A 12,070-nucleotide genomic window follows, 5' to 3' on the forward strand; every position below is an offset into this window, starting at 1 on the left:
ACAGACCAGAATGAACAGCCTCTGGTATTGTCCAGTACCCGATCGGTAGGTGGTAACATGAGTATGAATTGCATTTTAAATGTAAACTCCAGCATATGTTGGGAAAGTTGAAAAGTACAAGAGGGCTTTCAAAATGTCTTCTGAGAGGCCGGGTTTGAGCAGTGATTCTTCTGAAGACAGAAGGGGAAAAGGTAGAAAAAAAGGAAGGGAAGAAGACAGTGGAATTCAGTAAATCTTTTCAGAGATCAGTGTGTTTCAAAGATTGGAAATCAGCAAATAAAATGATGGGCAGGCTGGTGCCCTGGCTCACTTGGCTAATCCTCCACCTGCAGCGCCGGCACCCCGGGGTTCTAGTCCCAGTCGGGGAGCCGGATTCTGTCCCGGTTGCTCCTCTTCCAGTCCAGCTCTCTGCTGTGGCCTGGGGAAGGCAGTGGAGGGTGGCCCAAGTGCTTGGGCCCTGCACCCGCATGGAAGACCAGGAAGAAACACCTGGCTCCTGGCTTCAGATTGGCACAGCGCGCCGGCCGTGGTGGCCATTTGGGGGTGAACCAACGGAAAGGAAGACCTTTCTCTCTGTCTCTCTCTCTCACACTAACTCTGTCTGTCAAAAAAAGAAAGAAAAAATGCTGGGCAAAGAGCTTGCAAAATGCATCTGTAACTATCTCTAAAGTGCTTGGAAAATTGAGACTCCTCAGCAGATTTAAAATGTTCCTTTTACTCTTGTTATTGACAAAACTAACAAATCATTTTAATCTTTAGAAAACCTTTATTACCTCCTGAGGTTCTATTTACTTAAATTTGATCTAACAGCCATGGTTCCTGAGATACATCTTCAGAGAGCCAGATTGTGCTGTTCTTCCAGAAAAATCAACTAATGGTGATCTTCTCCTCACTCACCAAAAATCTAAAAAATATTTTAAAATGCAATGAACTTGTATATAGAGTTCTCTCATTTACGTTCTTCTTGCATAAATTTTCTTTAATATTTGTTGGCTATTATCAATAGTGTAATAACAAGGGGTAATGGAGCTAAATCAATAAATAAGTGAAAGAAAGTTAATGAAAAAACCTGGAAACCGATCAGGCTTAGCTTTATTTTTGTGGACATGTGGGCTATGATTTTATAGCATGCACATGGTATATTGTTCTATTTTTGTTCCCAGTCCACTGAGCAGAAGTGCACATGCCAGTATTTCCTAGGGTCCCACGCTTTCTAACTTCCAGGAGCTAAGACATATGAAGGAGATTGAACCCACCACAGTATATGCTCAGAGCTTTAACACAATCTAACAGAACCTGTGTTTCTATGCCCAAGATTTCCCTGCCAACTTTGCAGCTATTTGAGACACTGCAGGGTGATAAGCAACCATTAACATCAGCTGTGCTATTTGTGATCTGTGGAGACTCATCCACCGGGAACAGGACTGAGAACATTGTATCCCAGAACATTGCATCCTTAGTCCTGAAATGAACAGCAGCTTGATTTGATTGCAAAGCACAGTGGGAGAATTTGGAAAAGCATATTGTAACTCTAATTCCATTGGGCCTGTCCACCTTTTAATTATTAGGAAGGGCTTCCCAGAGTTGTAGGAGCCATCATGCAGCACATGACATCTTGAGCAAGAAGGCTTGCCTTTCACATCTACATGTTGACCTTGGGGAAATTACTAAATTCATCCTGAGTGAAATGCAAGGGGGAGTTGATAGTGATGCCTGTCCCACACATACTGCAGAGGGATTTAGGGAAGAAGGCAATAATACCTAAACTTCAAATCTCCTGCCTCAAGAGTCTGTGACAACAACACAAGGACAAACTTAGTGCTTTCCAGAAATTTGCCTACCTTAAAGAGATCCCTCCAATCCAGGTTCCCGCAGCATTTTCAAGGAGCCTTCCCTTTGTGTGCTAGGAGCCAGCCCCTCCGCCTCTTGAATCCTAATGCCTCTGATGCTATTGAGCTGCAAGATACTGTACCCACATTGTGTAGCTTCCCACTACCAATGACCTGACCCCAGAATGAGACCAAGTCAGGCTTCTTCGAAAGCTCCCATCATCAGAGAGTATCTTCAAGAACCCGTTACCTATACGTAGCTTGTAAGAACCTGTTACTCAGTAATGTTACAGAGCAGAGTCAGGAGGCTGTGTCTGGCTCCTGCTCTCACAGCCATTGCAGTACATTGAGCTCCATAGAGACAGTGCCAGGACAAGTGAGAGCTGAATGGGCACTGAGCGAATCTGTGCCTCACTGAGGAAAAATAACTAGACATGGGCAAAGGATATCCTAAGAAGCCAAGAGATAAAATGTCATCATATTGGTTCTTTGTGAGAGCTTGCCAAGAGGAGCACAAGAAGAAGCACCCAGATGCTTCCGTCAATTTCTCAGAGTTTTCTAAAGAAGTGCTCAGAGAGGTGGAAGACTATGTCTGCTAAAGAGAAAGGAAAATTTGAAGACATGGCGGACAGGCTTGTCATGAAAGAGACCTGAAAACCTAGATCCCTCCTAAAGGGAAACAAAAAAGAAATTCAAGGATCCCAATGCACCCAAGAAGCCTCCTTCATCCCTTTTCTTGTTCTGTTCTGTGTATCACCCAAAAATCCAAGGAGAACATCCTGGCCTATCCATTGATGATGCTGCAAAGAAAGTGGGAGAGATGTGGAGTAACACCGCTGCAGGTGGCAAGCAGCCTTATGAAAAGAAGGCTGCCAGGCTGAGGGAACAATAGGAAAAGGATATTGCCACATACCGCATTTAACTCCCCTGTCCACAACTCACTCCTTTCAAAGAAAAAAAGATTGAAATGTAAAACAAAAAAAAAGGAAGATGTTACTCAAGGAGCCCACAAGCCCAGACTCACCTTGTGTGCTGTTTAGATCTGACTCTGATTCCAGTTGTATTCCTGACTTTCCTGATATATTTTTTCTCCTTAATTGGGTATTCATGAGGGCTTTTAAGTTGCCAAAGATATATCTGATTTCTTAGAGTTTCCAGAACCCTGAAATCCTAAAGTATTCACCAAGAAGATAAAGCAAATGGGATGTGTTATCCATGAATGTATTTTGAAGTGTGTGCACACTTCAAAGTGTGTGCACACACATATACACACACACAAACTGAATTGTAGGAAGTACTTACGAGCATTTCCAAACAGTATCATATATATTTGGTATATTGTGAACATTCAGGAAACTTAAGAGAAGACCACAATCCCACTCAGTCATCTCATTAATTTCTGATCTTGAATAGTCTTTGAAAGACCATAACCATGTAATGGCCAGTTATATGATTTGAAGATACCAGTTCTATTTGGGTCTCAAATTCAAAGTCAATTTATTTTAAGCTTGATCATTAGAGAAAGATACTAGAGTTAGGAAAAATTTCAAATGTGCAGTTTCCTTTCATGGCACTTTTGCATTTTATCATTTTCTATTTTTTTATGCTTGTTTCTTATCTCCATCTCATTGGTCTATAAGCTGTGTGAGGGGAGGAAATGCAACTCTTAATTTATACCCAGAGATTAGGTGTGGGGAGTTGGCATTGTAGCACAGCATGTTAACCCACTGCATGTGGTGCCGGCACCTGCTGTGAGCATTGGTTCAAGTCTTGGCTGCTCCAGTTCCCATCCGGCTGCCTGTTAATGCACCTGGGAAAGCAGTGGAAGATGGCCCGAGTGCTTGTGTCCCTGCCACCCATGTGGGAGACCGAGGTAGAGTCCCAGGCTTCTGGCTTTGGCCTGGCCAATCCCCGGCTGTTGCAGGCATTTGGAGAGTAAACCAGCCAATATAAGATTTCTCTCTCTCTCTCTAACTCCATGTTTCAAATTAAATAAATCTTTAAAAATTAATTAGGTCTAGCACATAGCTGGCACTTTAAAAATGTGCCTGCAATGACTGACTGAAAGGTGTGGTGCAAAGCGAGCAGGAACAAAAGCGAGTCCACCCAGAGAGGGAAAGGGAGTGAAGGAGCCAGCTGGTAGACCAGTGAGCAGGCTAGCAGGTGTCTGTTCTGTGACATGGCCAAGCCAGGGACAGGTAATGCTGGGGAAGCCTTGGGCCTGAGGAGTGCTGGGAAGGGGGGGGGGGGGACTTTCCAGTTAAAAGGGATAAGAGAAAAAGCTTACTGATGTCTGTGCCCTCAAAACCAGGTAGTGGGAACACAGGGACGATGTGGCCCTCCAACTGCTCAGGTAGCTCCGTTTTCTCTGAAGCAGCATGCGAGGGAGAGGTGTGAAGGGTAGGCTCTACAGGAACCACTGACAGCCATGAACCAGCCAACCTCATCCTACGCCCTAGCCTGAAGACTCAAATTCAAGGAGGAAAAAGGAAAAAACGTGCAATGTTAATCCCTGAGTTGCACAAAGCAAGAGATGGTGGAGGAGGGTCCTCGGGGACTGGGGGAGGGGGAGAATGTGGAGGGTGGGTGTTTCGGGGTTGGCACAGAGGATGATGGGGGGAGGTTCTGGGCTTTGGGAAAGAGCAACTGTTGCTGCTCTGTGCGCGTTGTCACAGTGGCAGCTGGGAAGTGTGGGAGGCCTGCAGATTCGGGAGGGGGCTGTGGGAACCACAGCAGCGGTAGGAAGCCTCAGCCGCCCCCAGGGAGGCCCGGCGGACCCTCCACGCAGTCCTGATGGTGAGCTTCTGGCACCATGGGTCCTGATATCCCTGCCTTCTCCCCAGGCAGCACCCAGTCCCTGTCAGGAGCTGCCTACCCCACTTCGTGGAAAGCATAGCTGGAGTATCGGCTCAAGACGCTTCCATTTTTTTTTTTTTTTTTTTTTTGACAGGCAGAGTGGACAGTGAGAGAGAGAGAGACAGAGAGAAAGGTCTTCTTTTGCCGTTGGTTCACCCTCCAATGGCCGCCACTGCCGGCGCACTGCGCTGATCCCAAGGCAGGAGCCAGGTGCTTACCCTGGTCTCCCATGCGGGTGCAGGGCCCAAGCACCTGGACCATCCTCCACTGCACTCCCTGGCCATAGCAGAAAGCTGGCCTGGAAGAGGGGCAACCGGGACAGAATCCGGCGCCCCGACCGGGACTAGAACCCGGTGTGCCGGCGCCGCTAGGCGGAGGATTAGCCTAGTGAGCTGTGGTGCGGGCCTGATGCTTCCATTTTTAATTCCCAAAGTCAAAGGGCTTCACACTCAGTGCTGCTGCAGGTCTAGCAGTTGCTGCTGAACTGGAATCAGAAAACTCTGCCATGAAAAGTACAGACTTCTCTTATGTTTAAGAAACAAGAAACAAATAGACAGGTGAGCAAAGAGGATATTTCAGAGGCTTAGATAACAGGTGCCCTATGACAGAAGCAGCTTGGTACTCTAACCTTGAAACCTTGCTAGGCAATTTGTAAACACCTTAGAACACTTGCCAGCAACAGTTAGGAAATGCAGCTGAATGTTGTGGTTACAAGGAAGCTGGTTTTGTGCACATGGCTGTCTTCTTTGGCCTTTGCTCTATGTTGTAACTTGTGTCAGTCCCCTCTCGTGGATTTATGTGGCAGTATTCTGCACAGAAACCTCAGAACACTTTCCACAAATGTCTTTGCTTTATTCCTTTAAAACCGACATGGAGAAGATTCTTAGAGGCTAGCATGGAAAGAGATGGTTTCTTTCCTTCGAAGCAGTTTCTTTTTCAGTGAAACTCTGAGTATTCACACATATTCTTCTTACCCTGCCAGTGGCTTGCTTTTGCTCTCCAGTGTCCTGCCTGCACCCAATTTTCCACACTTACTTGCTCTTAAGACTGAACCTCCTTGGATCCTTGATCCCTCTCTCAGTCCTTTTGCCAGGCTCCCGTTCTCTCCGTCTGACTGAACATGACCAGATAGGGAAAGACGCTGTCAGGGGTTCTTTCCTCCACATTTATCTCCTTCACCTCCTGAAAACTGTAATGCAAAAATGTAATTCCAAAGTGAAATTCGGAACTAATGTTCAGAGCTCGTCACCAACAGCTGTTTCAGAATTTTAAACATACCCCTTTCTTTCAAAAAAGTTAACATTATCCCTTCCACAGGAGTGCAGAGTTGCTTGTCCTAATATTTGAAATCAAATTTATATCTATTTGATGAGTCAAATGTTGTTCTATGTGGATTTTTCTTTTTATTTTTCATGCTAACCCTAATTAATTTCCAAGGTCTCTGTAAGTACTAATTAAAAATTTTACTCAGAGCACTTCCCTTGCTATAAGAATCTAGTCATCTTCATCTAACCTCTATGCAAAGCCTGCCACTGTTTTCTATAATATGTCTGCTGTGCCCACTCACTACATTTATTTCACACACACACACACACACACATACACACAATCATTTTTTAGCACTGCTTATATGCAAAGACAATGCTTAAGTCTGGTAATATTGTAGTAATTAAAACCATTTAGTCTCTCTTTCCACATGAGAGGCTCATCTACAAGCCATAGGGTCAAATCTAAAACTGCAAACTGAGAGACATGTTCAGAGGGAAAAAAAGGGACTCATGTTGTTAGATCATGGAACAAGGGAATCATGGAGGCGAACATGAGAACAGCTGGACATCAATGTGTCCCTAAAGAATAACACTTGATCAGAAATCAGTAGAACGAGAAGGGGTTAAATAGGAGAGCCTTCCGCTTGTGGAGGGAAAGTTGGACTGATAGAATGGTTTTTACATAACCCCTGGATATATATGAAGGATTCTGACATTTCTGTAGACAAGAAAAAAGGTAGTGCATCTAAATATTCAAACAAGATGTACCAATATACAGAGGCATTTGACAAATTTTTTTTAATTGTTAGGGATAGGTATTACTAGTGGTAATGGCATAATTTTTTAATTAGTAGAGTCATACTTATATTCTGAAAACAGTCTAGCTCCAGAGTGGAGAAAAAGTCAAAGTGGTCTAGAATAGATGAGTTGGGATTTGTTGGACATTAGGAATTTAGCAGCATGAAGAAAATAACATGGCTGCAAGAGACAGGAAGAAGTGGGTACCTTTGAGAAATTTTTAGAAGGTGAAACTGAGAGAATCAATGGTGGATTATATTTGAGACTAAGAGATAAAAAGTGTCATGGATGGTACTTAAGTCTTTAGCTTTCATAAATAGTGATGCCAAGATAGGAAAATTAAAATATCCTGTATTTTTAGATATAATTTTTGTGTTTCTGAGAAAATTAAGAGGAGAGATAGAGTTGGCAGTTGGATAAAGGATCTGTAGTTTAAAGAAGTCTGAGATGGAGATATAAATTTAAGTGACTATATATGACTGAAGCTGTGTTCTTATTGAGATTCCCTGAGAGGAAGAATGTAAGGGAAGAGATGATGCAACACAGGAAAGTGTACCTGAAAACAGAAGAAGACTGAGGGGCCAAGTGGAAGAGCAGAAGGAGATGAGGAGGGCGTGATCTCTTGGAAGCTAAGGCAAGAGGATTTTTCATGATGACTGGAGTCCCTTAGCTCACATCACCTTAAGAAAAAACTAACTCATAATGGGCCCACAAATATAAATATAAATATAAATATAAGATAAAACTATGACTGTCTTACAATAAAACATAGGAGTCTTTGTGACCTAGGATTAAGTCATGGTTTCTAGATACGACATCAAAAGCACAAATAACAACAAAAATATATAAATTGTACATCATCAAAATTGAAAAGGATACCACACAGAAAGTGAAAAGACAATCCACAGAATGGAAGAAAAAATGTACATCTAACATATAAGGGATTGGTATCTAGAGTATATGAGGAATTCCTACAACTTAATAATAAAAACACAAATAACCTAATTTTAAAATGAAAAAAAATTTACACGTTAGACATTTCTTCAAAGGAATTTTTACCAATGGCCAATAGGTTCCCAATGTCATTAGTCAGGAAATGTAGAACCAGAGTGAGATTCTATCTCACATCTATTGAAAAGACTAGAATCAAAAAATGGGATAAAATGCATGTAGGCATGGTGTGCAGAAATAAAGCCCTCAGACATAAATTCATAGGGATACAAAAAGATGTGGCCACTTTAGAAAAACATCTGCAGTTCTTCAAATGGTCAAACATGGAATTACCACGTGAGCCATCAATTCCACTCCAAGGTGCGTATCCAAGAGAAATAAAAACATGTGTACATGGGACCCACACTGTGGCACAGCGGGTTAACGCCCTGGCCTGAAGTGCCGGCATCTCATATGGGCGCCAGTTTGAGACCCTACTGCTCCATTTCCGATCCAGCTCTCTGCTATAGCTTGGGAAAACAGTGGAAGATAGCCCAAGTCCTTAGGCCCCTGCACTTGTGTGGGAGACCCAGAAGAATCTCCTGGCTCCTGGCTTCGGATTGGCGCAGCTCCAGCCATTGCAGCCAATTGGGGAGTGAACCAGTGGATGAAAGACCTCTCTCTCTCTTTCTCTCTCTGCCTCTCCTCTCTCTGTGTAACTCTGACTTTCAAATAAATAAACAAATCTTTTTTTTAAAAAAAGTGTACACAAAAGCTTGAAAATGAATATTCATAGAAGAATTATTTAAAATAGCAAACATTGGGATCACCCCAAATATCCATCAGTTGATGAATAGCAAAACAATATCATATATCCCTACAATGAAATACTATTTGACTATAAAAAGAAATGAGCTACTGATACCTGCTACAGTATGGATAAACATTGAAAATATCCTGCCAAATGAAGAAGCCACTCATAAGGATCATATATGCATAACTTCACTTATGTGACATACTCAAAATAGGCAAATCCACAGGGACAGAAAGTAGGCTGATGGTTGCCAAGGACTGATAGTCTAGGTATAGTGGGGAGTGATTGCTAATGGCTATGGGTGATGAAAATGTACTGAAAGTGATTCTAGTGATGATTGCAAAACTTTGAAAATCCTAAAAATCATTAAATTTTCCACTTTAGATAAGTGACTTTCTGCAGTGTGAATTATATATCAAGCTATTATTTTAAAAGAGTAATAGCATCATCAAGAAAGTTAAACTTTACTGAAAAGACTAGGAAGTTAAATATTTAAAATTTCCACTGAATTTCATGCATAGGTATCCTCACTGAGTCCTCACTAAGAGCTATTTTCTATTAATAAATTGGTGGGGTGAAGGAGTCAGACTGGAGTGAGATAAGCAGTGAGTGCGAGGTTAGCAAAAAGAGTAGGGGGTAGCCAAACAAATGCAGAGAAGTTTCATTCAAGAAATTTGTGAACAAGAAAAAGAGACAGTTAGTCGGATGAAATGAAACATCCATAAAAGCAATACAAAAGACTTGAGAGTGTTTAAATGACAAATGTTGTAGACTGAGGGATGAGGGAGGAAACTGATCAGAAATAACAGGATTTTGAAGCCGTTTATGAGACATACTTGAATGACCATGACTGTTAGTGACTCTTAATCTGACATTTGCTGTAATCTTCCCTAGCATGGCTCAGTGGCTCATGCATGGATGTATTTGGGGAAGGGGGAGTTTGGAGAATAGTAAGATCCAAGATTGCTAGGACAAAAAACAACTGCAGCCACTTAATGGATAGCTCTGGAATTTAAGTTTGCCAGGGAGGGTGAGAAAGCAAAAGACAGCTAGACTAGGAGAAAGCAAAGGTCTCTGTAGTTCGAGGGTCCTGATGAGACCAAGAAATAATCATGGCAGGAGTAGTAATGCAGGCAGCTAGAAGAGGAGACTGGAGTCCAAAGTGGGATGCTTAGGTTGATGGTGGCAGAGGTAGGGCAGTATCTGACCAGAGAGCACACAGTGTGAGAGTCGGGGGTGGGTGTCTGCATGGAAGCGGAAGCTATCAGAAACTAAACTACAGGGAACCGAGAGACAAGCTGTTAGGAGGTTGTCCACATGTTGAAGTCACTCAGGATAGTTATGGCCTTAGAGTAGAGAGGAAGACTGTGAACCAACTGGTGAGTCTCAGATGCCTTAGGGAGAGAACACAAGAGGTTGGTGAAGGACACTGACTGAAGAAGAGAGAGTGGTAGCAAACCATAATGACCCTCGAAGTTATAAAGTGGCCGGGAATTAAATATTTTTTCTTTCTTTCTTTTCCCCCTTTTCTTGTTTCTTAGTTTTCTTACAAAAGAGTAGAGTAAATGATCAAGTAAAAGGAAGGAAAAATAATACATTTCCAGAACTTAGGATCTCAAGAGAGCTTCAAGATGACAGGAATGGGGCTGGTGTGGTGGTATAGCAGGAAAAGCTGTTGCCTACCACACCAACATCCCATATGGATGCCTGTTCAAATAGTGTTACTGCACTTCTGATTCTTGCTAACGTACCTGGGGAAAACAACAGAGGATGGCCCAAGTATTTGGGCCTCTGCAACCTATGTGGGATACCAGATGAAGCTCCTGGCTCCTGGCTTCAGTCCCAGACATTGTGTTCATTTGAGGAGTGAACCAGTGAATGGAAGGTCTCTGCCTCTTTTTCTCTCCCTCTCTCTATATAACTCTTTTGAATAAAAATATAATTTAAAAAAAAGATGACAAAAACAATCAAATGTGCATTGTAGAAAGCATCTGATCTCTGTTTTAAGACATAGTGGACTAATTGGTGAATTTTTCTCAGTAGCAATCCAGCAGTCCATAATTATTTTCAGCTTGAAAAGGAGAGAGAGAGAGAGAGAGATTGAGAGAGCACGTCCATCTACTGGTTTACTCCCCAAAGGCCAACCACAGCCAGGGCTGGGCGAGGCCAAAGCCAGGAGCTTAGAATTCCCACCTGGGCCTCCTACATGGGTGGCAGGGGGCCAAGTACTTGAGCCATCATTTGATGCCTCCCAAGATGCATTAACATGAAACTGGGTTGGAAGTGGAGTAGCCAGTCTGGGATGCAGGTGTCCCAAGCAGCATCTTAACCTGGTGTACCACAATATCCACCCATTTCTCCCCTTTAATTTTTGCATTAGCTTCTTTCTTTCTTTCTCTAATTACAATAGTCATGTTGTAGAAAGATAATCAGCATTTTGGTTTTCTTGTATGTATTGTTTTAGTATCACAGCTAGAACTTTTACAAGCTGGATAATGGTCTACTAAACCTAGAATCGAAAATCTGGGGGGTTAGCCAGAAATAAATTGAATCTGCATGGTACTTTTGAAGGTAAGGATTATAAGAGAAAAGATCATCGATTTAATGTTCTGTGTGCCAATACGTTGTTTTTACTAACTTGCTTATCATGTCCAATGCCTATTATCTGGATCCATCACTAGAATATAAACTTTAGGAGGGCAGGCCTTTTTCTTCCTCTTGCTCACTGGAGTTAGGACACTAAGATGTGTGTTGAGCATGGAGAAATCACATAATAGTTATTTGTGGAATGAACACATGAGCTCATCTAATTAACAGGCTTTTTCCTGAGTCCCTATCAGTTCTGCACCAGCACTGCCCTGGGTAAACTTACACTCTCACTGGAGAGACAGAACTTGGAACAAAGCAGGTTTTGTGTTAGAGGAATCACAAAACAAGAAGACGTCTGCTTGAGCTGCACTCTTCAAAAGAGGTCATAACCTGCCAGAGAGAACAAGAAAAAGATATGGGTGGAATCCAGACTAGGAATCTTTTGCCAAAGAGAGACAAAATAAAGACCAGGGAGGATAATGGAGCAGGTGCACTCAGGTTTGACACATAGTCTGTGGCAGCAGTTCCCACTCCATAAGCGCTACATTCTAGTAAATTTTAGGGGAACCATGGTCAAATAAATCTATGAAATGATCAACTAAACAAAGGTAAAATAGTTCTTTACTTCAGCATTTTTAGATCCTTTGCCAGTAGGGTTTGTAACTTTCCGAGAGGAAATATCTGATGACGGATTTTCACATGTTTCAGTGGGCATCTGTAACATGAGGCATAGTCTAGAAAAATATCGATCCAAATACAGCATGGTAATAGGAAGCTCTGAGGTTAGATCTCAGCTTTCCTGTCAGACTGGCAGTTCAGAAGCCAGCAGATATCTCTGGGCCACTTTGTTCTGGCACATGTTGTTTAACCATTTTTACCATGCAGTTGTCAGCTAAGAATAAACCTCTTGGGACTCCTAGAGCAATAGACCAGCACAAGCTTCAAGCAGGTTGGTCAAGGATTGAGACTGCATGGCCAGATGTTAC

The 12,070-nt window shown here is 42.5% G+C and overlaps 1 pseudogene; it reads left to right on the plus strand.

Moving 5' to 3' along the window:
• The first annotated feature begins 2,263 nt into the window (after positions 1 to 2,263).
• Positions 2,264 to 2,751, plus strand: LOC133773411 (high mobility group protein B1-like; annotated as a pseudogene).
• The last annotated feature ends 9,319 nt before the right edge of the window (positions 2,752 to 12,070 follow it).

This window comes from Lepus europaeus, chromosome 14 (genome assembly GCF_033115175.1).
Source record: "Lepus europaeus isolate LE1 chromosome 14, mLepTim1.pri, whole genome shotgun sequence".
In the NCBI taxonomy this organism is placed as follows: Eukaryota; Metazoa; Chordata; class Mammalia; order Lagomorpha; family Leporidae; genus Lepus; species Lepus europaeus.